This window comes from Crocodylus porosus, unplaced genomic scaffold (genome assembly GCF_001723895.1).
Source record: "Crocodylus porosus isolate Cpor-Errol unplaced genomic scaffold, CroPor_comp1, whole genome shotgun sequence".
In the NCBI taxonomy this organism is placed as follows: domain Eukaryota; kingdom Metazoa; phylum Chordata; order Crocodylia; family Crocodylidae; genus Crocodylus; species Crocodylus porosus.
Genome location: NW_017728907.1, coordinates 9,961,118 through 9,970,825, shown reverse-complemented (window position 1 = coordinate 9,970,825; position 9,708 = coordinate 9,961,118). Strand labels below are relative to the sequence as shown.

The window sequence follows — 9,708 nt, the reverse complement described above, 5'->3', positions numbered from 1 at the left end:
GCTCCTACCTTGGGGGTCCTTAGGGTCGTTTGACACCAGTGCTCTTTCCTGCCATGGCAGGGGGTCAGACTTGATGATCTGCTCAGGTCCCTTCCAACCCGACCAACTATGAAAATATAAAACATGCTGGTGACTTTCAAAATGAAGTCACAGCTTTACTAGATGGGACTCAAGGACCAGACAAAGTACAATTCAAATGAAGGGAGTAATGATTTGTGACTAATGTGTCAGAACAGAGGTAGATCACCGGAAATAGTCTCAAACTTTTCACTAATGGAGCAAATTTTTTTCTGGGAGAAAGGTAAGGCCCAGCAAAATTGGCAGCATCATCTCTGGCAACCTCCCCTTAAACCAGTAGAGATGGGAGGTAAAAACTCATGAAGAGGAGAACCCCGAGGCTGGTCATACCTTTCTGACAAATCCAAAAGTCCTGCACCCCTCATACACTGTGACAATATTCATGTGGACTATCATGCTATGAAGTCATTTGAATTGTGATCCCCAGAAAAGGGGGCACTCAGATAGTTGCTGGCTTTTCTTGTGCCTAAGGTTGATCTGGCAGTCTCAGAACTAAGAGGCATATTTACTGAACCTCTCATCCACTCCCACAGGAGAGAGTACAAGTCATGTCAGGACCTGAAGAAGCTTAGCAGTGAAAAAGGGGCTTATACTTGTCATCACCCCCCTCCATCTGATTTGCTGCCAGTTCTGCTTTTGGTAGCTGACCCCATGGCCATGTTCAGATGAGCATGGCCGTGCAGTTTGTGGTGCCGCAGACACGTCTGCAGCTCCATATACTGCATGTTCAGGTGCTCACCACACTGCAAGGGAACAGCGTGAATTTTTTTTTTTGACCCCTGAATATTCAGGGGGTCCACGAATTCTGGCAAGACGCACAGCAGTGAATGTTGCTTCTTTGGCCAGATTTTTAGTTACATACAGTTCTGTCTGGAGAGGACTGCCAGTGATAGCAGCCAGTGATTTCAGTGTAGCTTAGCCCAGTGTCTCTACAGAACACAAAGGAGCCTGTACACAGAGGTAGGAAGAATGGCTTGGCTCTCTAGCACTGTGTTGAGGTGATTTTTCTGATCTAAGGATCACACCAATGCACTCCCCACAGCAGTTAGGTAAACATGAGGCTAGTGGCAGATGTTTTCATTTACACTACAGAAAGGCACCTCCTATGCGTTAATTCGGAATCAGTGTAATACAGCCAACAAGACTCCAAAGTGCAGTAAAAGTGAATTTAGGAATGAAATCAACTTGAGATTTAATTAGTCTCTAGTGCATAGTCAGATTTCTAGTATAATACCCCTTGTCCAGTACAACAAACCTAATTTATTGAAAAACAAAAGCTTGTGTTTAAATGTTAATTAGAGTTGGCTTTCCTTTCTATAAGAACACTCAAAGCTCTGGGAAAAACAGGACAATATATCTCTAATCAGAATAAATGACTGCCTAATGTGAATGCCAGTGGGGCCCTCAGAAGGACTAGCTAATTACTTGCATGGAAGCACAACACTGTTTCTCCTGTCTTCACCACTCAATTAAGAATGAAGATAAGAACTTTCAGTTGAGCTATTCAAAGCAATCAAGGTGGCTAGCCACACACCTTGTATTATTTTTGGCAGATCTGCAGTTACATTGCTTTAAAAACCTCAGCTGACATTGGTCCAGCCCTTTCTCTCCAGGAAGCAATCTACAAACTTAGTCTACATTCATCTTACAATTTACAGCAGTGAAACCAAGGAGCAATGTAGGAAAGGTTTTCCTGAACCAAGAAACAGTTGATAACGCTTAGCACATAAGGTTCCCTGTAACATTAAAATTAGTGGCCATCAACTGGTGCACCTTGCATCTTTAGTTAAATTTTAGCTTCCTAGAAAAAAGCTGTGAGAAAGTCTATGTGGAAATGAAATTAATGTTAGGAGAAGATACTAGATTGGCATCCCAGAGCAGGTACAATGTTAACAGTTGCCACACTATTCTCCATTACCTGGAGAAACCAATTTTTGGGATGAGAGAAGTGCACAATCCTCATGGCTAATTCAGTCCTTGGTGTCTGGGCTGAGACTTGGAGCAAGCATGCAGGGCCAAGTTGCATGGTTTGAAAAGAGGAGATTTAAATGTCAGCTTCAAGAACTGCTTGGAACTTCACTGGAACAGGCTACCTAGAGAGGTCGTGGACTCTCACTCTTGGAAGTTTTTAACAGTAGGTTAGACAGACACTTGATTGGGATGGTTTGTCATGAACAAGCCTGCCTTGAGGAAGGGGATGGATTAGATGACCTTGTAGGTCCCTTCCAGTCTTACTATTCAATGATTCTATAAATACAATATGAGGGAAGGAAGCAGTGGCTCATGCCCCAATCCTAGAGGCTACCTGAAGAACTGTAAAACTTAGATGTGGAGAATAGGAATGATGAGAGGAAAGGAGACTAGCAAGCCACCGACAAGACAGAAACCTTTATTTCCTGATTCCTCTGCAGAAACTACAACTCAGATAATGACCTCAAATCTCCTCGTGGGAGGTACCTTTACTCAATAGCCCATTTAAGGATTGGCAACTGGTGCATGAGCTTTCGTGTGGCCAGGGCAGCTGCAGTAGGGGGCTGGGAGAATGGCTTCTGCATTGACCCCGGTTGTTGGCTACTCTCACAACAGCTGCTCAGGGCACAAACGTTCCCAGTTGTGCCTCTGCCTTTACTTTTCTAGGCCTGCACCACCTGAAGCTCCGGCCAGTGAGGGCAGTTAGTTTCCTCTTTCTGACCCTAGCTTCACTGCTGCTGAAAGTCCACACGCAGAGAGAAGCTGAGGGTCCATACCAGAAATTGCTGAGATTTCTGCCTGGAAAGAGATTCCCTGAGACATTCAGAAACAGGATGATGGTTCAACTTGGGGCCAATGCAAAAGTGGGGAAGTGAGGGATTCTGGGAAATGTTTCAAGTTAAAGGCAGGCCCAATCACCCTCTCTTGTAGAAAGGCCTACCCCATCCCTTGGGGGTGATCCTTAAGGAAAGGCAGGCAACACGATCGATTCTTAGGGCCTTGCTACACGTTTAAATTAAAGCTGAAAAGAAATCATCTACAGAGTTATAATTACACATTTTCAAGCACTAACTTTATAGCTCATTAGCTCTTTTTTACAATGGAATAATCATTTTTATTGTGTGCCAATTACTTTGCATGTGTGACTGGTCTAAATTTATTGAGCAACTAACCAGTTAATTTTGTGTAATTACTTTGCATTGTGTCTGGTCTTGCTTTGCATGTCTGGCCAGTCTAAATTTATTGTGAAATTAACCAGTTAATTGTGTAATATATGTAACGTATATCAGGGGCCTGAGTCGCATGGCTGAATTGCCTATAACCTCTGTATTCCCTGTAGTTGCTGTAGGCCACATCTTGTCCCCAACCCAGAGTCCTCAGGGTCAGGAAGAAAGAGGGACAGCATCTTGAAAAAACAGTGAAGGGATCCTTCCTCAAATGTGCCCCAAGGGAGATGACCTGCACGTAAGTTGTGTGGCATTAAAGAGGTCACATATGATGCTGTGCCTTAAACGGTCCATCTAGAAACAGGGCAGTTTGGCTAGCTATAACAGATAAAGCAGGGTTGAATTTGAGGCTTGGTTTGAAATTTCGCATGTGTGGAATCGGTTTCAGTGCCTCTGCTCAAAATCTTGGCTACTCTTTCTTTTTCACTTAACACTGCTGTTTTGCTTTTTTTTTTAAATAAGCACAACTGAATATAATTTCAGGTTATTTCTATATTAAGAAGGGAATTACTTACCTTTGGATTCTGAAGTGTATTTCCCACATTACTTGAAAGTGTTATTGAGTCCAGAGTCTGAAGTATTGTTCTGATTATGAAATGGAAGAACATTTTAAATAAAGGAAATGTAATACTTTCCAAATCATTATCAGAAATATAGTTCAGCCTCCAAATGATAAAGAGCCCATCTGTGTGCCATACTTCAGCTCAGCCAGGAAAGGATTCTCATGATGAAAATTAAAAGGGACTTTGAAGCAGATAAATGCCAAAAATAATTCTGATACATCAAATAAAAATTTCCCCCTCTTCAATAGTCTTGGCTATATATTATCACACTTGTCTTGCCATATTGCATGGGAGAAATGTAGCAATCAAAAATACTGGAAGCCTGAAGCTCATTTTTTCAGTTTATGAAAATTCTGTATTATCAGACAATGTTTTCGGTGGGTTCAAATTTAACAAACATGTTTGGGTTAATGAGTCATTTGTGCTGCAAAATGAGCTTTAAAAAGGCATGGCTTTGCATATATAATTCTAATTGCATTATTTTAATATAATGGCATGGAATGTTTAGCCCACTGTAGAGCACAGAGTAGTTTACCATTCAGATGGCTGCTACACTGACCTCGTGGAACCAGCCTGGCTTGAGTTAGCATGTCGGTTCCCTCTGTGAATTAATTGCATGTTTATGTAGTACATGTTCAAACTTCTGCGTGAGACTTGAAAGCAAGACCCGAAAATTTACAGTCATTAATAATCCTATGGCATTTTACACAAAATTGGGTTGCTGTCCCCAGTGTCTTGACCTCGTTCTAGTGCATTATTATTAAACATTAACATTGCAGTGTCCAAAGCCTCAAATAGGAAGGGGGCCCCACTGAACCTGGTGCTGTGTGACATAGATAAGAAACAATTCTTTTCCCTCTGTAGACTGCAAACCCTCTGATTTACAGCACAGACAGGAAAAGTACATGACTTACAGAAGAGAATGCTGGGGAACTGGCCAAGCTCTATTTTGCTGTTCACTTTTTTTTTAAATTGGGGGCAGAGGCTGGGTAAGGAATGGAAACCTTCTTAAGGCTTGGCAGTGGCTGTATGGATCAGAGCAGGGATGGGATGAAGGAAGGTGAACAAAGGAAGCCTAGACCTAGTTCAGCTGATGTTGTGTTATCAGGTTTACTTATGCAAGCTAAACTGATAGAGGCTATCTTTAAATTAATAAGAACGTTCATAAAGGGTGCTGCACTGGTTTAACGAGATGGATTTTTAACATTATTCTATTTAGGTGCAACCCCCTGGTGCAGACCAAGCTAATACTACCTGGGGAGCTGATACCAGCTGACTATATGAAAGTAGCTCCTGTTCCATTTCAAGCTACACGCAACACAACTATTTTTAGGTCTCCATACAGATCTGCTAATACACTTCAACACAGATTTGCAGTGCATTCACTCAGATAAGCCAAGAATGAGGCCCTTCCTTTGCCTTCTCAGTTTCACATTCAGAAAACTTCATAACATCTATTTTTATCAGGAAAGGGAAAGTACAGAGTTGTCAAGATGAAGGTCCATGGGCGCATAGGCTTGGGAAATGGATTAAGAAACCATTCAATTCACTTCAGGCCTATATCATGGCCTGCCCTTAACTCATTAGGCAGAAAAAATCAACACATTATTTCAGTGAATTGCTATGAAATCCTACGTTGGGTGACAAACTCTTATTTTCCTGTCCATCCCAAAGACCAGTTACATGCCTGGGGCTCTCTTTCTCTCATTATTTCAAAGAGGCATGGGCAGAATTGCCAGAAAAGGGATCCTTGAAGGAACTGCTTGCTCATCCCTTGCAATATTTCACAACACTGCCTGTACAAATGCATTGGTAAGGACTTCATTAGAGGGGAGGAATGACAGGGTGGGAGCCCAATGGAAAACCCAGCTGGGGCATGTCCTATTTCCTAGAAAAGTTCATAGCACACTCCTAAAATGACAGCCATGAAAAGCATCTGGAAATTACAAAGTCCAAGCATCAGTCTCAGAGGTGTCTTACAGACCTGAAGTCTACAGAGACGCAATCCTGATAAACAAAGAAATAACCTTTGAGCACTTCAGGGTTCAGCAAAGCAGGAACAGCAAAGAAGGAAAGAAAAAGCAAAGTAATCCTCTAAGCAATTTCCTATTTGTAGTGCTCCTTTCACCCCACAAAAGGCTAGTCACATTGACATGAGGCTATTCTCAGAGCTGCAGACCCTCCACTCCCACGTCAAAAGAAGCTGTCAAAAGAAGAGCTGGCAAGAAAGGGTCAGCAATGACCCTAACATGAACCATTTCAATTGGGCAGGCTCATCCAGAGTCAAAGAAGAGAAAACGAGGGTGGAGTCAGGGAAAGAAGGTCAATCCATGTGCTGTAGATGCCCTCTTGAACAAGTAATGGGGGGAGACTGGTGGCTTGATATCAGGACACACAGATAGGATTGAGAGCTTGGCTCTGAGGCTGGGTGAGACCTGAGTGCACTTGCACTGTTAGTTAGAAGGGATCAGGGGTCTGTGGGAGGTAGAAGAGGATGCCAGGGCAGCAGCTGGGACAGAAACAATGGAGACAGGAAGAAGTATGAGAAGACATACCGCTACAGTTCCACTTCCATCTCCTCCTCGCCAGCCTCCCAAACCTCTACTCCACTCTTCTCCTGCTTCTAACACCTCCATCTCTTCTCCAGCTTCTGACACCTCCATCTGCTCCTCTCCTGCCTCTGAGACCCTCATCTCGTCTCCTGCCTCCAACACCTCCCTCTGTTTTTCTTTAGTTGCCTGGCAACTTGCTTTTTCACCTTTTTGGCAACTGCCATCACTATGACATAACACGGTTCCAAATGTTCTGCCATCAAATCACCTTATCAGCCCCCCGGGAGCCCACTAAGCGCTGGCAGATTTAGTTTTGCAGAGCTCATGATGCAGTTGTGAGGCACTAGAGAAGACTCACCCTTTCCCCAGGGATTTTTATGAGCTTTGTTTTCAACCCTGAACAACTTATTTGTCAGGGAGAAGACATGCCAGAGGCCTTGCCTTGCTTGAGCCCTAGACGGGTCAGGGATCTAGAAGATCCCTGAAGCTAGTAAAATTGTAGACTACATCAAATTCTGACTTGGATCATGGCAGTTTATTTCAGGCATAGCATTAGAGGAGGTGAAAATTAGATTAGACTACCCCCATGACTGCCCACTGATGCTCCCTTTTCCAGGTGCAGTGCAGTCCACATAGTACCCATACAAATCAAGTCTCTCTCTCTCACTCCCTGTTTTCCCACTTGACTTTCCTGCCAAGCCTTGATGCTGCAGTGGGTGAATCCCTGAAGGAAGAGAGCCTTCGTGATAGGGTATAGCTCCCTAAAAATTGAGACCCCTCAGGATTTATTAGTGTGTGACCCAAGGAATAGTTACTCCTTCCCTTTCCTCTGCAATGTCCTTTAGGGTTTGTTATCCATCCTTGCTAGACATATTCCCATCCATTGTTTTGTCTCAGTCTCTGTTGGGTCCTTTTCTGAACCAACATAAGAATGAAAGAAGTGCTATACTGGGTCAAACCTTTTCCCAGATGTTCCTTTAGCCATAGTTACAATATAAAAGAAAAAGCACAATCAAATTGAGCATATAGCTTCAATCACAGGAGGTGGAAACCATTTTGGAAAAGCCAAAATGTTTTATTCTGACACCTTCTTGAAATTAAGTATTCATTTTTTTGTTTCAAACCCACATTTAGCTAGAGTAAGATATTCAAATACCAGACCCACCACAAACAATATGCTTCACATGAGCCAAATATGTTTTTTGAGGGATTCTGGTCACACAGCTGAAAAACAAATTATTTGGACAACTCTAATAGCTAGATGTACCTACCTACAGATAAACTGTATTGGGAAGATTTTGGTTATCAGATGGAAGTTACAAGCCTTCTCTGGTGGTATAACCAGAATACTGAATTAATCTTTTCAGGTAACTTCTATTAAACCATACTGCTGTACCACCAACAGTAGGCGCTGATAAACAGGACAGAATAGAATCAGACTTGCTCTTTCTTAGTAGTGCAACACTGAAAGTAAATACCAATTAGTCACTACAACAAACAGATGTATAACTTGGGAAGGTGATGTACAGCTAACCAACTATAACCATGCTGAATGGAGTGTTACAATTTTACTTGAGTTTTCTTACTGGGCCATACTGAAGTGCAGAAGAAGCCTCTTATCTTGAGTGTCCCTTATGGCTAGCTTAATGTATGTTTAAAGAATGTCACAGCAAAGTTTTAGAAATGTGGAGGTTTGCTCCCAACAGTTAGTTCTACATAACAATTCAGTGTTGGTGGTATATCCTTTCAAAATAGCATTTCTAACATGCAAGGAAACTCCAGAGTTAAAATGGTCACTGTGGTTTTAACTACCTGGAGAATCCAATAAACAAACCATTCAACTTTTTTAAACAAGCCCCATGCAAGATACTTTGATAGGACCCAGAGCAGGGAGATGGGCAAAAGTAGCAGGTGATAACAAATATCTTAGCTTAGCTTCCTAGCTTCTAAATAGCTCCTAAATACCTTTGGTTTCCTAGCTTCAGACACAGTGGCAGAACTGCCATGGCATCTCACTACAGAGGTGTGAGGTTAAAGTCTTAGTCCACACTTGCAGTTCACTCAGCAGTAAATGGGTTCCTGGTCATTCCGACTGTGGAGCCCAAGGCAGCCAGACAGGATTGCTGACTACATCACTCTTGTGAATGGCCTGCAGACTGACTCCACACCACTCATCTAGGCCACAGACTGACCCTGTGAACTAGATTTGGTTTGCAGACTGACCCTATACCACTCATCCAAGCTTACAGGGCCAGATGAGTTGGGCACCACTGGACTAGATGAACTTCTGAGGTCTTTTCCATCCCTATTTTTCTATTATTCTATTCACAGTCACACCCTATGTATTTACAGTCTGTATTTGCAGAAGTGAAGCAAAAAAAAAGTGCTTTTTGCCAAGACTTGTTGATCTGGACCCTACTCAGATGTGGCTAATCAGATGTGCCTGCCACAGTGGTCATAAAAGCTTTCCTGGCACAGACCCTGCACCCCAATTTTCACAGCTGCAGATCAGCTGTCACAATGTGCTGCATGAATGTTAACAGGCACATATGCAAAAGTACTACCCAAATAACAGACTCTAGAAGCATGTGCTACAAACCAAAAAAACCCAGAAACCCACCGCCCCTTGCCGTACTGCACAATGTATTGTGTGCTTTTGATGACATCCGCTTTCTGCCCATTAACTATAGTAGTCTGGAGATAGTGGACTTTAAAATTATGACATATAATCAGCTGATTTTGGTTATGTCAATGAGATCTAGACCTGTATAGATGCTAGATTTCCATTTCACGAAGGATTTGGAGATTTCAACTCAAAATAAAAACATAACCTTTCAAAATTCATAACAAATAAATTCTAACCACTCTCCCCACCAAACTCTTCTGGGTCAATCAAACTACTTTACTTATTTTTATTTTTTTAATATAAACCAGAATTCAAAATTAAAAGAAGAAACAAAAAGTAATTTCCAAATGAAAAATCAAAATGTCTCATTATGAGGTTACTGAAATAGAACTTTCTGGCACGGTGGCAAGCGTCTCGCTTCCTTTGTGTTCTTTAGAAATAATATTCCAGCCAAACTGACCTTCACAGATTTCATAAACATTAGGGCTGGAAGGGACCTTGGGAGATCAGAGTCCAGCCCCCTGCCCAAGGGGCAGGAAGTCAGCCGGGGTCATAGGATCCCAGCAAGATAAGCATCCAATTTACTCTTGAAGGTGTTCAATGTAGGTGCTTGCACCACCTCCGCTGGCAGACTGTTCCAGACCTTGGGGACTCGGACAGTAAAGAAATTCTTCCTTATGTCCAGCCTGAAA

General features: G+C 42.5%; 1 protein-coding gene across 1 annotated transcript in view; it reads right to left on the bottom strand.

Annotated features, from left to right (window-relative positions):
• ATF6 (activating transcription factor 6) overlaps positions 1-9,708 on the bottom strand; it is a 166,345-nt gene that overhangs the window by 27,378 nt on the left and 129,259 nt on the right. The window lies entirely within an intron of this gene.